The sequence below is a fragment of the Nuphar pumila genome, chromosome 17 (assembly GCF_984573655.1).
Source record: "Nuphar pumila chromosome 17, dmNupPumi1.hap1.1, whole genome shotgun sequence".
Taxonomy (NCBI): Eukaryota; Viridiplantae; Streptophyta; class Magnoliopsida; order Nymphaeales; family Nymphaeaceae; genus Nuphar; species Nuphar pumila.
In genome coordinates, this window is record NC_143265.1 from 83,302,620 (window position 1) to 83,320,435 (window position 17,816).

Here is a 17,816-nt window from a genome sequence, read left to right on the forward strand (position 1 = left end):
AGAAAGAAAAAAGTGGATATTTGGATCTATCGCAAAATTTGCATGATGAAATCTATGAACAGAGACCGAATTTGGCGGTTTTAATTCATTGCTGGATTGCCCTTTTCACGTTTTTGTAATTTTACCGGATCAATTGTTGTTTAGCCATTTCCTTTTTGTTGGTATTTCTTCTTCTTCTCTCTCTCTCTCTCTCTCTGAGCGAACGGTTAAAATCATATGTCCTCTCTCTGTGTTTTTGGTTTCTGTTTCTGTAATAATATTGTCTTAGTAACCCGTTTGTCTTTTTTTTCTTCTTTTTTGTGGGTGGTGAAGATATGGAAACAGATGCTTCCACGAAGGAGATCAAGCATAGATTTGGTGTTTTCGTGAAAAACTTTGAGCTCATCCACTCAACCAATGGCAACAGTAAGCCTCTTGTTGGGTTCTAAAGTCGGAGGTCGGCTTCCCTGTAGCGGTGACCCTGTACTGTGAGATAAAAGCACAACGGCTGTTTTGTAAACACAGTTCAGCAGAAAGATGCTGTGTACCTGAGGCAGCCATTGACAGGCTGCTGTTTGTTGCAGATGGTGGAGTCGAGAAGAGAAACATTGTCAGAGAAACACTGTCAATCCGGTGGTGATCGATCAAGCAACAAGGAGAATTTCTCTGCTCAACCGAGCTGCAGTCACCATGAACGCAGGCTTTCGAACTCAGCCGGTGAGTAGACCTCTTCCCTCTCTTAGCAGGTTACTCCACTTTTACTTGATGAGCATGATACCCTCTGATTTATAGGGCACAGGATGAGAACATAACCGTTCTCCCTTTATCCCATGCTAGTTTATCGGAAGCGATCATTTCAGATCTGGGGATGAATCCACATCGTGGATAACCACTATGTAAATCGTGGTGATTAATCCGACGATAAACCCTTTAACCAAAAAACCTTATGGGAATAACTTGATGAATAAAATGACATTTTTATTTTATTTTATAGGTCCTTAGTTGAATCTTTAATCCTTATGAGATTAACAACAAAAAATAATGAGAATCATGAACTGAAAGTGATTACTTTGTTTATATGCATATCTCAAAAAGAGTTTAACAAGCCTATCTTTATTACATGTTCGGAATATAATCCCGGTGCTAGCCCTTTAGTAAGAGGATCAACGATCATCTCTTTGATACCAATATTAACAATATGCACTAAATTATTCTTCGTCTTTTCTTTAACAACAAAATACTTCAATTCTATATGTTTACATGACGTAGTACTTTTGTTATTGTTCGAAAAAGACACTGCAACTTCATTATCACAATAGACCTTTAGTGGCTTATCAACAGAATCAACCACCTTTAATTGTGATATAAAGTTCTTTAACCATATAGCCTGTAAGGTAGTCTCGTACAATGATATGAATTTTGCCTTTATGGTGTGGGCACCAGTGGTCGTCTGCTTCCCACTCCTCTAAGAGATCGCGTCCCCAGCAAGTAAAAAGATGTGCCCAGTAGTAGACTTTCTACTATCAAGACATTCTCCTAAGTTCGCATCTGAGTAGCCAATGACCTCGAGGTGATCAACTTTATGATACGTCAACATATAATCTTTTGTCTCTTACAAGTACCGTAAGACTTTCTTGGCAGCCTTCCAATGGAGGTATATTTGTGTTAGACTGAAATCTGCCAAGCACCCCTACTGCAAAAGAAATATCTGGTCGAGAATATGTCTGCACGTACTGTAAGCTACTAACAACTGATGCATATGAATACAAACTCATCTGTGCTTTGTCAATATCATCCTGTGGACAATCCTTTAGGCTTAACTTGTCACCTTTTGATATAGGTGTTGAACTAGGAGAACAATTCTCTATCCCATATCGCTTTAACACCTTATCTATATAGGATCTTTGGGAGAGGCCTAGAAAACCTTTTGCTCTATCTCAACGGATCTCAATGCAAGAACATAAGCAACCTTACCCATATCTTTCATATCAAAATGTGATGCAAGAAACTATTTTGTCTCTAAAAGCATCTTTATATCGTTGGTTATAAGTAAAATGTCATCCACATACAACATAAATATAATGAACTTATTTCCACCTTCCTTAAGGTATATACATTGATCAATAATGTTTTCTATAAACCTGAAAGTCATAATGACTTGAGAAAATTTAATATACCACTGTCGGGAGGCCTGTTTAAGTCTATATATTGATTTGTTTAGCTTGCAAACCAGATGATCATTTTCAGAGAAACCAAGAGGTTGATCCATATATACCTCTTCATTCAGATCTCTGTTGAGAAACACTGTTTTTACATTCATGTGGTGTAACTCGAAGTCATAATGAGCTACAAGGGCCAAAATTATCCCCATTGACTCTTTAGTTGAGACAAGAGAAAATGTCTCATTGTAGTCAATGCCCTTTATCTAGGTGAATCCTTTAGCAACCAATCTTACTTTATGTCTCTCTATGTTACCTTTGGAGTCCTTCTTGGTCTTAAAGACCCATTTATACCCTACTGACTTTACTCCCTTAGGTAACTCGACAAGTTCCCACACTTGATTTTTAGCCATAGAGTCTAACTCTTTCATGACTTCTATCCAGTGTGTAGATTGTTTATTTTTTACAGCTTCCATAAAAGTCAATGGGTCATCATCCATATCTATGAAATCACTAGGCTCCTAAAGGTACATCACATAATCAGGATGTATGACAGATCTCCTAATTCTTGTAGATCTCCAAACAGGTCGTTCTTCAGGCTCAGATTAAACCTGATCATCCTGTTCGTGTTGTTCTACATTGTCCACAATATGTTTATTTTGGATTTGTGTATCAACAACCGAATGGTCAACCACATCATCATTAGGAATAATAATGCAGTATCTTTCGATGTTTTCCTTAACAGGTGACAAAACTAGATCCTGTACTTCCTCAAAACCAAGGTTTTGAAGTGCACTTAATCCTACTGAACCATCTTCTAGGAATTTTGCCTTATCCGTTTCAACAATATGTGGTAAGTGAGATGAACAATAAAACTTGTACCATTTTGATCTTTTTGGAAAACCAATGAAATATCCACTGGTTGTTCTTGGATCAAAGACTTTAATGTGGGGGTTATACAACTTAGCCTCTGCAGGACATCCCCATATGTGCATATAAGACAGATGATTTCCTACTTGTCCATAACTCATAAGGAGTTTTAGACACAGATTTTGTAGGTACCTTATTTAAAATATGCACATTTGTCCTTAAGGCTTCACCCCACAACTTAATGGGGAGTGATAAATAATTCAATATAGCTCTGACAATTTCCTTAAGCATTCGATTTCTCCTTTCAGCTATACAATTCTGATAGACACTACCAGGCATGGTATATTGAGGCACAATGCCTTTCTCTTTGAGAAATCACGTTAATGGTCCTTCTTTTTGCCCCATCTCAGTAAACCTACCATAATATTCGCCACCTCTATCAGACCTGACTATTTTAATAACTTTATCGGTTTGTTTCTCTACTTCTTTCTTAAACTCTTTAAATATCTGAAAAATATCAGATTTTTTAAAGATCAAGTAGAGATACATATACCGAGAATAATCATCAATAAATGTGACAAAATATTTTTTGCCTGTGTAACTCCGCCTGTGTAGTTATACACTGCCGGTCCCAAGCCCGGATAAAGGAGGAGGGTTGCGGTAGGCCTGTGACAGCCAGCATAAAAACTTTGTCATATCCTATGAAAATGAACCAATATGAGAATTTCGTTGGGGCGTTCCCTACTAAGCGACGCGCTGTACTCTCTAGGCCCGGAGGCAGTGATAAATGTGCAAGGGTTGCTAGGTCGTCGCCCAGAAGCGACGCGTCACACCGGCGCCCGGGTGTGGTGTCAAATAGGCAAGGGTTCCCTCACTTTGTTGGACGGGTGGGGGTAAAGAAGTTAGTCCAAGACCATAAAATTAGGTTAGCCACTTGGAACATAGGGTCTTTAACTGGTAAGTTGGTAGAGTTAGTAGATGTTATGTGTAGGAGAAAGATTGATATTTTATGTCTTCAAGAGACCAAATGGGTAGGTGAGAAAGCTAAAGTGATAGAACCTTGGGGATATAAGATTTGGTATACAGGAATAAATAGGAATAGGAATGGAGTAGGGATTGTTATGAGTCGTCAGTTTATAGATAATGTAGTTGAGGTCCGTAGGAAGGGTGATAGAATTTTACTTATTAAATTAATATTAGGTATGGATATTATTAATATTATTAGTGTTTATGCACCTCAAGTAGGTTTAGATGATTCCATTAAGCATCAATTTTGGGAAGATTTAGATGGAGTAGTACAAGAGACATCTTATGGAGAAAAGCTTTTCATCGGCGGTGACCTTAATGGACATGTAGGCATTAGTAGGGATGGATTTGAGAATATCCATGGAGGCTATGGTATAGGAGAAAGAAATGAAAGTGGAGAAAGGATTTTAGATTTTTGTTTGTCCTATGATATGATCTTAGCAAACACTTGGTTTATGAAGAGGGAGTCTCACCTAGTAACATTTAAAAGTGGGGTTAATACGAGTCAGATAGATTTTTTCCTACTTAGAAAGAGAGATAGGGGTTGTTGCATCGATTGTAAGGTTATACCAGGAGAAAGTGTAGCTACACAACATAGAGTCTTAATTTTAGATCTTAGAATTAGACAATGCCGCAAAAGGGATAGACATAGGATAGATCCTAGAATTAAGTGGTGGGCACTGAAAGGAGCTAAACAAGGAATGTTTGTAGAGCAGGTAGTTAAGGAAGTTGATTGGTGTCTCGAGGAGGATTCAGAATCAATGTGGAATAAGATAGCGGGTGGTATGAGAAAAGTAGCTAAGGAGGTATTGGGTGAGTCTAAAGGCGGTGCACCACTAGGTAAGGATACATCATGGTGGAACGAGGATGTCAAATTAGCTATTAAGGTTAAAAGAGAGTGTTATAGAAATCTAAGTAAGAGTCGTGATAATGAGAATTTGGAGAAGTATATGATAGCAAAGAAGGAAGCTAAAAAAGTTGTTCGAAACGCGAGGGCTAAGGTATATAAGGAGGTTTATGACAAGTTGGATACCAAAGAAGGCGAGAAGGATATTTATAGGCTTGCAAAGATGAGAGATAGGAAATCGAAGGATTTGGGTATGGTTAGATGTATCAAAGATGAAACGCAAAGGGTTTTAGTCAAAGATGAGGAGATTAAGGAGAGATGGAAAGATTATTTTGATAAGCTATTTAATGATAGTCATGCTCAAGATCTTGGAGACTTCTCCATTCCTTTTCATGAGATAAATCGTGACTTCATGCGCAAGATTCAAAAGAAAGAAATTGCAGAGGCTTTGAAGAAAATGAAATCAAGAAGGGCAGTTGGCCCAGATGGTATACCTATCGAGGCTTGGAAATGCTTGGGAGAGAAAGGTTTAGAATGGTTGACAAATCTTTTTAACTTGATTTGGCGAACAAATAAGATGCCTAATGAGTGGAGGAAGAGTACTTTGGTGCCTTTATATAAGAATAAGGGTGATATACAAGATTGCACAAACTATCGTGGTATAAAACTCATGAGTCATACTATGAAACTTTGGGAGAGGGTGATTGAGTCTAGGTTGAGGAAGGTTGTCATGATATCGGAGAATCAATTTGGTTTTATGCCTGGAAGATCAACTATGGAAGCTATACATCTTCTTAGACAACTTATTGAAAGATATAGAGAGAGGAACAAAGATTTGCATATGGTTTTTATTGATTTAGAGAAGGCATACGATAGAGTACCTAGGGACGTTCTCTGGTGGACAATGATGAAGAAAGGTGTTTCTCTCAAGTACATTAGTATAATTAAAGATATGTATGAAGGAGTAGTAACCAATGTCCGTACTTGTGGAGGGGTGACAACCAATTTTCCGATAACGGTTGGGTTACATCAAGGATCTGCTTTAAGCCCTTTCCTATTTGCGATAGTGATGGATGAGATTACGAGATCAATTCAAGAAAATGTACCGTGGTGTATGTTGTTTGCTGATGATATTGTTTTGATTGATGAGTCTAGAGCTGGGGTTAATGCTAAGTTAGAATTATGGAGACTGACATTGGAAGCTAGAGGTTTTAAGTTGAGTAAGAGTAAGACTGAATATATGGAATGTCGGTTTAGTAAGCAACGAAGTAGTGATGGGAGTGTAGTGAAGCTTGGTGAGCAAGATATACCGGTGAATGATTATTTCAAATATTTGGGATCCATCATTCAAAAGTATGGAGAAATTGATGGAGATGTAAATCATAGGATAAAGGTTGGGTGGATGAAATGGAAAAGTGCTACTGGAGTGTTGTGCGATCGTAGAATGCCATTGCGGTTGAAGGGAAAGTTTTATAGGACGACTATTAGACCCGCTTTACTATATGGTACGGAATGTTGGGCTGCCAAGAGACATCATATTCAAAAAATGAGTGTAGCTGAGATGCGGATGCTTAGATGGATGTGTGGAAATACAATAAAAGATAAGATTCGGAACGAAGAGATACGTAAGAAGGTAGGTGTTGCACCCATTGAAAATAAGATGCGAGAGAATCGTTTACGGTGGTTTGGACATATTCGGCGAAGGCCTAATGATGCTCCGGTTAGAAGGTTGGAGAAATGGGAAAATATATTAGTTAAAAGAGGTCGGGGTAGGCCTAGGAAGACTTGGATGGAGATGATAGGAAAGGATATGAATGCTTTGAACCTCACCGAGGACATGGCGTTGGATAGAAATGATTGGAGGAAAAGGATTCATGTGGAAGACCCAAAATGAATTTCTTTTTTGGTTCATATCGCTGACCCCAATTGTTTTGGGATGAAGGCGTAGTTGTTGTTGTTGTTTGTTGTTGTTGTTGTTGTTTGTAACAGGGAAAAAAAGGTCCACATACATCTGTGTGAACTATCTTTAATATCTCACTACTGAGTTTGACACCCTTTTTATATGTGTTTATATGCTTAACCTTTATGCAATCAATACATGGGTCATTGTCGGTAAAATCTAGAGATTTCAAGATCCCTTTATTTACGAGTCTCTTTATTCTCTTTTCAGAGATATGGCCCAACCTTTGATGCCAAAGCATGTAAGATTTATCATTTATCAAGCTACGTTTATTTTCAACCAATGCGTATTTAGAAGTCAGAGACTCCTGAGTTTGGATCTTCACGTATCATAAACTGATGCAGAACCAATTTCAATTGAATTTCTATAAATAAATAATTTGGAATTTTTAAACTTAAAACAATATCCAAATTTATCCAATTTTGAAATTGAAATTAAGTTTCTATTATATGATGAAATATAAAAGACATCATGAAGATCCAAAACTACGCCTGTATCTAGTGTAATCCTGCAGGTTTTAACACCCTTCACATATGAACGCATCTTGTTTCCCGAATAGATGTTCTTCTCATGCATTGTTGGTTCCCTTCTGCTCAGGAACAACTGTAGACAGTTGAAAATATGAACAGTAGCACCATAATCAATCCACCAGTTATTTTCAGGAATTTGTAATAAATTACATTCATGAGAAACAAATGACAAATTATTTTTTTTTCAACCACTTTTTGTACTTTATGCAATCTATCTTCCTGTGTCCCTTCTTCTTGCAAAAGCACTTTATGGGATCAGAGTCAGATTATTTGCCTTGGAATGTCTTATCCTTTGTTCTCTTTTTCCTAGCATTTCTCTTAAATGTATTCTTCCTTGGTCCTACCTTGAATGCATGAGAAGTCATATGTGCACTCTGCACCTTCTCCCCTTTCAACATTTTTTCTTCTTCAACACACTTTAACATAAGTTCATTGAACGTCCATTCATTATTATGTGTGTTGTAAGACATTTTGAAAGGTTCGTACTCTAAGGGTAAGGACGTTAGAACTAAATGCACTAGGAAAGAATCAGAGATGGTGAACTTCATGTCATTTAGCTGAGACATTATGTTCCTCATTTTCAAAATGTGCTGGCAAATGTTTTTCCCTCTAGTATATTTCATAGATATGAGTTTAGACATCAGGGTATTGACTCTGGCCTTGTTTGAACTCACAAATTGTGCTTCAATAGCACTTAAAAACTCTCTAATTGTTCTGCATTATGGTATGACACTACTAACATTCTTAGCCACCTTAGATTGCAAAAGCAACAAGCTAAGTCTATTTGAGTGCTCCCACTTCTCAAAAACAGTCTTTTGATCAATAGTGCTTTGATCAGTTAGAGCAGCAGGTTCTTCTATCCTTAGGGTTAGATCCAGATCCATATAATCTAATATAAAAAGTACAGTCTTTTTCCAATCACTAAAATTTGTTCTATCTAGAAAAGGTATACAGCTAGAGTCATTTAAAATCACAGTACTAGAAACTGCATGACAAAAGACATGTATCAAGAAGCATTTGTACGAGACTAAAACTTTAATGGAAAAAGCAAAAGAATAAAGACCCTTAATATGCTTATTTCTAGGCAAACGAATGGGGTCATCGGAGTCCTACTTTGGTAAGAACTCCGACACGCGAAACTACTTCGCCTACCGACCATATTCGGTAAAACTAAGGTTCTTGTGAAGTTAGACAATCGACATAAGGTGCCTTTGGATACACATGTATGATGTATCTTGACACATTTACCTTATTCTACCCTACTTAAATTTCAAATACGATAAAACTACCTTTGGGTCGTTTATCGTTTCACGAATCTAAGTACAATGTTTATATCGGCTTAAACTGAATGATAGTATTGAAATTCTTTGATGACATACGTGTATTCAGTCACTTTGGTGACGTGAATACACTAAGTCATTTAACTATCCTTAATGCTAATATGAAACAATACCTTGAAATGGTTCAAAACTGGATGAACCGATTATATGACCCATGAATCGGTCCAAAAACTGGATGAACCGATCATATTACCTATGAACCGGTCCAAAAATTGAATGAACCAGTCATATGACCCACGAACCAGTCTGAAAACTGAATGAACCAGTCATATGACCCACGAACCGGTTTGAAAACTGGATGAACCGGTCATATGACCCACGAATCGGTCTAAAAATTGTATAAACCGATCAAATAATGCTCTGAATTGGTTCAAAATGTACCGAACTAGGTCTATAATACTGAGAACCGATCTCTCCAACAGTGAATCGATCTCAGTTGTCTGAGAACCGGTTCCAGAGAGATCCGGATTGGTACAGAAACAGGCCAAACCAGTTGAACTGGTTCGGTCTCTGTTATAGGCCATTTGGATCGGTTCTATCAAGCTGATCCAGAACTGTATAATCTGATTTTAACTGGATTCTGGATCTACTAATGAAAGAACTAGATCTGGATTACCCGGATTCGATCCAGAGAACATTATTTGGATTTGGGACCTGAGACCCGAAGATCTGTATTTGGATCCAACCCAGATTATCATCATGGCATCAGATCCAGGTCTGAACTGTAATCCGATCCAAAAGTTCTTAACGGATCGGTTGCGGTTCGAGGGAGATCCAAAATGAACCTCTCAGACCTAATCCGAATCCTAAAACACAATGGGTCAAGGTCAAAAGGACTTCGGATCCATTACCCAAGAACTGTATCTGATCCAAAGGGCCTTTTATGGATCGAATCGAGTAATATGGATCAGATCATAACATTGACCCGATCCAGATCCAAAGGTCTATGGATCATGGGTCGAAACAGAACGGGTCCCTCATCTGAATCCAGAATCCGATCCAGATAACTTTATGGATCGGATTCGGGTGGGACGGGTCGGGGATTGAATCCGACCCGAAACCTTTAAAAGGGACTGAAAATACGAAATAGGGTTTTTAAAACCCTATTTTGCTTTTCTTCTCTGAGGAGGAACGCCGTCGTGCATCGTCGACCCCAATGTCCGGTAATTCAACGATTGTCGGTGATCCGAAGGCAAAAGAGGAGATGCCACCACCGCCAGTGACCCAACGGTCACTAGCTTTTGACAGTGGGGTGAAAAAACAACCTCTGTCAGGCCTGTTGCCGTGCTCCGGTGACTCGATAGTCGTCGGTGACAGTAGCATCGGTTCTGCAGCACCAGATGGAGAATATGCCACAACGGGGCAGCCGACGCACCCTGCCCGATTGAAAACCCCCAAAACAAAGGTGAGCCCTTTTTTTTTTGTCGCCCTACAGCGACAGTCGCTGGTGCCGGCGACCAGTTGCAGCGTCTCCCCACGGTGATCTGCATAGCCGGACGACCAGGACACACCCCGCGCAACGGATGCGGGGTGTGGGCCCATAACCCAATGTTGGGTTCCGAAGTTGGAGGTCAGCTTCCCTGTAGCGGTGACCCTGCACTGTGACAGAAAAGCACAATGGCTGTTATGTAAACATAGTTCAGTAGGGAGATGTTGCGTACCTGAGGCAGCCATTGACAGGCTGCTCTTGCAGATGGTGGAGTCGACTCTGCTCTTGCAGATGGTGGAGTTGACTGGAGCAAAGGAGAAACGGTGTCAGTCCGGTGGTGAGCGATCAGGCAACAAGGAGAATTTCTCTGCTCAGCCGGGCTGCAGCCACCACGAACGCAGGCTTTCAAATGCAGCCGATGAGTAGACCTCTTCCCTCTCTTAGCAGGTTACTCACGCTTTTACTTGATGAGGGTTGCTCATGATACCCTCTGATTTATAGGGCACGGGATGGGAACGGTTTGCATAACCATTCTCCCTTTATCCCATGCTGGTTTATCGGAAGCAATCATTCTAGATGTGGGGATGAATCCACATCGTGGATAACCACCACGAAAATCGTGGTGGTTAATCCAACACCTCTTACTATTGGTTTCACTGCTCCTATTTCTACTGCTTATGTAATCAATTTCAAGCTTTGTTCTAATGCAGAATTTGCTGATTTGAGTTGGGAGGAATTCAAGAGTCACCACTTGGGAGCATCTCAAAATCTCAAAATTGTTCTGCCACCACGGGAACTCACAAGCTCAACGATGTCGTACTTCCTGAAACAATATTCAAAATATTCTTTCATGTATAATTTGTCATTTTTTCTTATGCTTAACACTTACACCTTGATTTATCAATTTAGTGGGTAATGAATCTTCTCTCCTGCTCTGTGCACGACCTTATGTTTAAAGATTGAATTTAGCAGCTCGTCCTAGTGCGTAGGGGTGCCAAAATCTGACCCGACCCGCCAACTCGCTTCTTAGCCGGATTAGGGTTTGGCTTAAACGGGTTCGTGTCGTAAATGGGTCGACCCGCCTAACCCGTTTATTAAACGGGTCGGGTTCGTGTTAGGGGTATGCCAACCCGCCAACCCGTTTGACCCGTTTAATAAACGGGTTAGGCAGGCGGGTCAACCTGTTTACACGAACCCGTCAACCCGCAACCCATTTATATATATATATATATATATATATATATATATATATATATATATATATATTAACTTCTAACCCTACGAGAGTAGTGTTAACGTTAAAGTTAGGAGTTAGGGTTTTATGTTAATGTTGGTACTCTCTACCCTTTCTCTTCTCTGAAAACCGAAGAGGGTTAAACCCTCACCTATTCTCAAAAACACTGTTGCAAGTTTTGGCGACGATACACCGGTGGAGTTCGCCCCAGTCAGCCGGCGATGGAGTCCAACCACTATAGGTCTCGATCGATGCCTTAGTGGGTGTTGATCGAGCCGATTCAGCTTTCACAACACGTTTGGGGCTTTTCCGGCGATGAGATGGGTGATCTCCGACGATTCAAGCTGGACCTTCCATCGAGTGTTGCCGTTAGACTCCCTATCCCTCGAGATGTCCTGAAAATTTTGGCGAGAAGGGTCTCTGACCCTTCTTCTCGCTGTTTCCTTCTTCTCAAAAGAGGGGTTTTCTTCTTCTTAGTTTGATCTTTGATTTAAAGGGGATTTTGGTGACTCTCACTGCATAAAAACAATGAGCAAGAATATTTGCAAGCCGGGAAAACACACGGCGGCCTCTGGTGACCACTAACTCTATTTTGTTTTTCCTGTTTCTTTTTTCTTTAATGTATTTAGGGAACACCCTAGAGCAGTCACCTGGATTCCTTTGTTCACCGGATTTTCGGTGACCGTCAACAGAGGGTGTCAATAATCGGAAAACAAAAACGGGCTATTATCTAAACCCCTTTCCCCTTAATATTTTTTCCTTTTTCCTATATATATATATATGCTGTAAAAGAAAATTTTATCTTTTTTTTTCAGTTTTCACTAATTGTGTTATTCGGGTTAGACAGGTTATTCGGGTTACTCGGGTCGGTTATCATGTCTATGTTATCGGGTCGACCCGTTTAATAAATGGGTCGCCATATCGTGTAATCGTGTCGTGTCGACCCGACCCGTTTATTAAACGGGTTAATCATGTCGGGTCGGGTTACCCGTTTAATAAATGGGTCGTGTTCGTGTTTTCCACATCCGCCCCGTTTAATAAATGGGTCGTGTTCGTGTTGAGGTATTCTGACCCGCCAACCCGACCCGACCCAATTGCCACCCCTACTAGTGCGTCAGCAGGGATTCACCCTCCATCCTCAAACCAGTTTTCCAAATCCCCTCGACCCCCACAGCTAGGACACCTCCAAGCTCAAATCGCTAGGCCCACAGACGGAAGTTTGCCTTTTGACCTCGGCCCATCCAGGCTATACGCCACCAAGTTTCCCCAAGTACAACTGCACGGGCAATCCAAAAGCCCACCTCCTTCAGTGACGGGTCACTGAAGATCTTCTGCTCACGAAGATCTCTACGTATTTGTCCAGTCCAGGACATGGGAGATCTTCCTGTCTGAGTGTGTGGTAGCAGCTCATACAAAGAAGAGTCCAGTCCAGTCTGTCTGAATTCAGGCCTGGCCCAGGCATCTGCTGCTAGGTCCGGGAATCAGGCGACATCGCCCCTATGCTCCGTTTGAAATGACTTTAGGTCTGTTTCCATTACAATCATGTTAAGGAAACTGTGGCACCAGTTGCTCTCATTACAGAGAATAAGATGGATGGTGCCAATGGAATTGATGTTAGTTATAGGCTATGGCGTATTTATATACTATTAGTATTCGTTTTTGTGCATAAACGACCAGTGGATTCTGTCTATCTCATAGTACAACTAGTATGAAATATTTGTTATCAGTCTCTTATTGGTGTTTTTTTACTTCATCTTTTGTTGCAGAAAGACTGGAGGGAGAGTGGCATAGTGAGCCCAGTGAAAAATCAAGGCCATTGTGGTTCCTGTTGGACATTTAGGTATACTAACATGCTACATGGACATGAGGCTTGTTTTTAAATGTATGACTCGAGTAACTCTTAATTTCTTTGGAAATGAATTGCAGCACTACAGGAGCTCTTGAAGCAGCTTATGCACAGGCCACAGGGAAGAATATTTCCCTATCCGAGCAGCAGCTTGTTGACTGTGCAGACTTTCAACAACTTTGGTTGCCATGGAGGACTGCCATCTCAGGCATTTGAATACATAAAGTACAATGGTGGTCTTGATCAGAGTTGCTAGTCGAGGAAGCAGGAGCGGGGATTGGGAAGCGGAAGCGGGAAGCGAGGCACTTTTAAAATTTTAGGAAGCGGGAAGCGTGGGACGACTTAGGAGCTAACCGGGAAGCGTCTCGAAAGCGACCTATTAAGCGAACTGGAAGCGACCTAAGAAGCGAAGAATGAAGCGACATATGATTCAAATGAGAAGCGAAAGGGAAGTGAATACGAATCGAAAGGGAAGCGAAAATGTAATTATATATTTTTATTTTATCACATACATTTTAAACACTTCTTCCTTTATCTTTTGCCAAAAGAAAAATCCCGTCTTATTTTTAATGTTATATTTCATATTTCTTCGAATTTAAAGTGAAATTTTCCAAGATTATTCACTAACTTATAATGTCTAGAGACTAATATAAGTGACTATGCTTTAAACAAAGGAAAAGAACAAACAAAGTTGGCTTGTGTGTGAGTTTGTGACTAGAGAAAAAAACATACTGCTAACTACAAGCAAAATGCAAGATCATGATTGCAATAACTATACATCATCATCAAGTTGTATTTTTGCAATATCATGAGTCCGCTTTCTTCTGTGTACATAGATTATTCACATTATTATGTGATTGTATTCTTCTAAAGGTGAAATTGATGATCAAAGAGCACGTAATCAAAGATGAGCAATGTCACAAATTCAAGAAAGATCAGTGCAAGACTTGTTTTAGTGATGGTGATGAAAAAGCTTTCTAGAAACCCCAATACTTATTCCAGCATATTCTGTCTTATTTGGGCATTGATCTTCGTCAAATATTAGTTTTTCCATGAACAAGGAAAAATCAGGCATCAAGAAGCTAACCTTCTGATATTTCTCTACTTTGAAGACAACTTAGTGAATCTAAATAGAAATTTTGTCCCATATACTGATTTCAGGTAAGAATAATTGCAGGTTAGATGTAGCAATGCCAAAGCATAATCAGACGGAGGCCTTGGCATGGCCATGTTCAGCCTAGGTGAGTTTCTGGGCAAGTTCATGAGCATAAGATCCATCTTAGTTCAATCATTATTTGAGAGCATATGCTGGCAGGTTTTTTTATGGCATCTCAGCCCAAGGTTGCAGCATGTGGGAAACGAATGACAGCTACAACCATGGCAACAAGATTCCTCGTAGGACCAGCTGTGATGGCATTCTCCTCCACAGTTGTGGGGTTGAGAAAATCATTATTAAAGATTGCTGTTGTACAAGTGAGTGATGAGTTGTGGAGCCTCCCTCCGGCGCAGGTCCCGCTGCACGTTCAATGGGCGGGGGTCTAGGGGGTCCGCCTCTGGCAGAGGGTTATAGGGGGGCAGCGCTTCCCCCAATATTTTTTTTCTAATTGTGACAGATTTTGCCACAACAGTAACCTTGCCAATCGATAAAGCTACTGCAGGATCAACACATTTGATTCATTTTATCATCATCCACTTCACAAAGCAAATATAAACATTCATGTCCATGAACACAAATAGAAGCATGTGCAAAGTCTACAGACACACATTGCCATATGTCTGATTGCCTAGGCATGCACATATGAGAGAGAGAGAGGGTGAGAGAAGAGAGAGAGAGAGAGAGAGAGAGAGAGAGAGAGAGAGAGAGAGAGAGAGAGAGAGAGAGTACCTGAAAAGATTCATCGCCGGAATTCGAAACTCAGAGGTTGCCGAAAACTCTAGAGAGAGAGAGAGAGAAGATGATACGTGAAAAACAAAACCCTAAGCCCCTTTCGGTTTTGTTTTTTCATGAGTTTTATAAAATACCCATTTTACCCTTAGTAAAAAAGGGTTTTACGTGTTAAATTTTTTTAAAGGGCAAATTCATCTTTCTAAATTAAGCATCTCGAACACGTCTCCCGTTAAAGGGGTACGCATCTTTTTTTATCGGGATACGCATCTTCCTTTAAAGGAAAATGCGTACCCCTTTAATAGGAAGCATGTATCCCTTTAAAGGGGTATGCGTCCCCCTTTAAAGGGGTACGCGTCCCCCTTTAAAGGAAGACGCGCTTCCTCAATTGAATATGCGCTTCCCCATGCATTTCGGAAGTGCCGCATTTTGCGCTTCCGAAATGCATTTCGAGGAAGCGCGCTTCCCCTATACCATAGGCGTTTCCGGTAACTCTGGTTGAAAGAATCTTATCCCTACAGTGGCCGTGATGGCTGAGTGTAAATTTACATCAAACAACGTGGGAGTGAAAGTTGCCGACTCTAGTAACATTACTCTGGTAGTATCTTCGATGGTCTGTTTTACTATGTCAATTTTTATACAAAATGCTTTATCATCTCCCACATCACTGAAGGGATTGTTTCCTTTGTGACTCCTAGCATGAAGAATCTGCCTCAAGTACGGCAGTCCAACATCAGCGGCATATTTCATCTGTCCTTAGTTTAGGCCAAGTAATTAGTGTACTACAAGAAATCTAATACAGAATTTTGTGGTTGATCAGGGTGCCGAAGATGAACTGAAGCATGCAGTTGGAGTTGTTCGGCCTGTCAGTGTTGCATTTGAGGTGGTTAGTGGTTTCCCGTTTTACAAAGGGGGAGTCTACACCAGCACCACTTGCGGCAGCAGCCCCATGGTAAACTTCCTATCAGTGCTATTGTTTTGTTGTTAATCCAGATATATGCCATGGGTGAAGGAGGAGCAATAAATTCACTTGCAAATGCAAGGAAAAACCATTGGCGAGATACAAAGCTCTCTCCAACACAGTCAAAACTCTCATACCCCCAACTCTCAAAAGGAGCCATAAACATAACAAAGGGCATAAAACCTTAGCCAGTACAAAAAAGAGGAAAATTACAAAATTATCTGGTCTCGGGCCTGATCCCTCCTTACCACCACAAACCCCATTGGAAATCTCAATGCACGGTCACCGAAATATTTTTGGAGCAGGTTCAAAATTCAAGACACCCACAACAGAGTTCATGACAGCACCCCTTTGACAGCCAGATAAAGATATAACTGCTAGGGTGACAAATGAAAAATATTAACAGGAAAAACTATTGTGGTGTTACTGTCGTCAATTTATCACGGTTGTCATAGACTTATGCTAGAAATAAATCAGTTGTACATAAGCAATGTAAGATGCACTGCCTGAGTGTCGAGCCAGGTAAATCTCGTGTCTTCTTATCTCTTCCTCTATTTATCTTGTCGTTTGCTTAGTTTCTTGGTTATGATTTTCATAACAAACTCAAATCCTGCTTGTTTTGCAAACATGACGCCATACTTACAACAACTTGAAATTTTGATGGCAGGATGTAAATCACGCTGTTTTGGCTGTTGGCTATGGGGTAGAGAATGGAACTCCATATTGGCTAATCAAGAATTCTTGGGGAAAAGATTGGGGAGTTGATGGCTACTTCAAGATGGAATTGGGAAAGAATATGTGTGGTGAGTCTCTCTCTCTCTCTCTCATGTTCTGTTTTCTCTGTATGGTTTAGTTTGCAAGCTCATCCATGTTGTAAGTCTGATTCGGACGTTGTTACAGGTATTGCAACTTGTGCTTCCTACCCGATTGTTGACGTGTAAAATTGAGAACTGGACGGCAGATGGTCTGCATAGCAGATACAATGTCCTGCTTTACGCGAAATGTAATTCTTAGATGGGTGTTAATTAACCAATGGTTTAATTTGCCATCTAAGTCTTAGGATGGAACTTGTAGCCTCAAATCCATGGCGAAGAAATGTCAAATGAAATAATGTGATTCTATGGGTAAGATGATGATGAGAGCTTCGTTTATGCATAACCAGACGAGTCGTATTTCTGTCAAGCTTGTGTGAGTTCGTCCACTTCTGTTTAGCTGTTTGAGTCAATACATTTCATGACCTAGGCTTGCATTAGCCGGCTGGTTGGGTCTCCTTGACCTGATTCAATAGTTCATATGGGTTACCTCCACCTCCAAAGAAGCTAAAATCTGGTTGATCCATCCACTTAAAAAACTTGCAATCCTGATCACCGAATAGACATGGTTAGTCCTTTGTGGATAACAAAATTCACCATCATACTAGATCTATTTGGCTCTTTGTTCTTTCAAAAAGCCAGTGTACTCAAACAATGCATTTGGATATCAAAAGAAGCATGATATTATTTTCAAATTTGAAGTTTAAACACTAGGGTTTTCAAACTGAACAGATATTAGTGGGATCCAACTTGGATCTGCGCATTAATTCTAAGATATATTCGTTAAGGGCCATGTATTAGAGCAAGAATGTGTACCAACTGCCTATTAGTCCTGGCTGTTGGATTCCAACATGGATTCTAGTAATTGAATCCATGTTGGAATCCAACAGCCAGGACCATGCTTTTACATTTTTATCAACAAAAAATCAAGAAAAACA

The 17,816-nt window shown here is 40.2% G+C and overlaps 1 pseudogene across 1 annotated transcript; it reads left to right on the forward strand.

The window, feature by feature from the left end:
• The first annotated feature begins 516 nt into the window (after window positions 1–516).
• On the forward strand, window positions 517–17,007 carry LOC149812543 (vanillin synthase, chloroplastic-like; annotated as a pseudogene). Its single transcript, XR_016428501.1, has 8 exons — window positions 517–521; window positions 564–696; window positions 13,141–13,214; window positions 13,301–13,468; window positions 15,611–15,703; window positions 15,926–16,057; window positions 16,734–16,869; window positions 16,967–17,007. The product of XR_016428501.1 is annotated as a vanillin synthase, chloroplastic-like (transcript).
• Window positions 17,008–17,816: the final 809 nt, after the last annotated feature.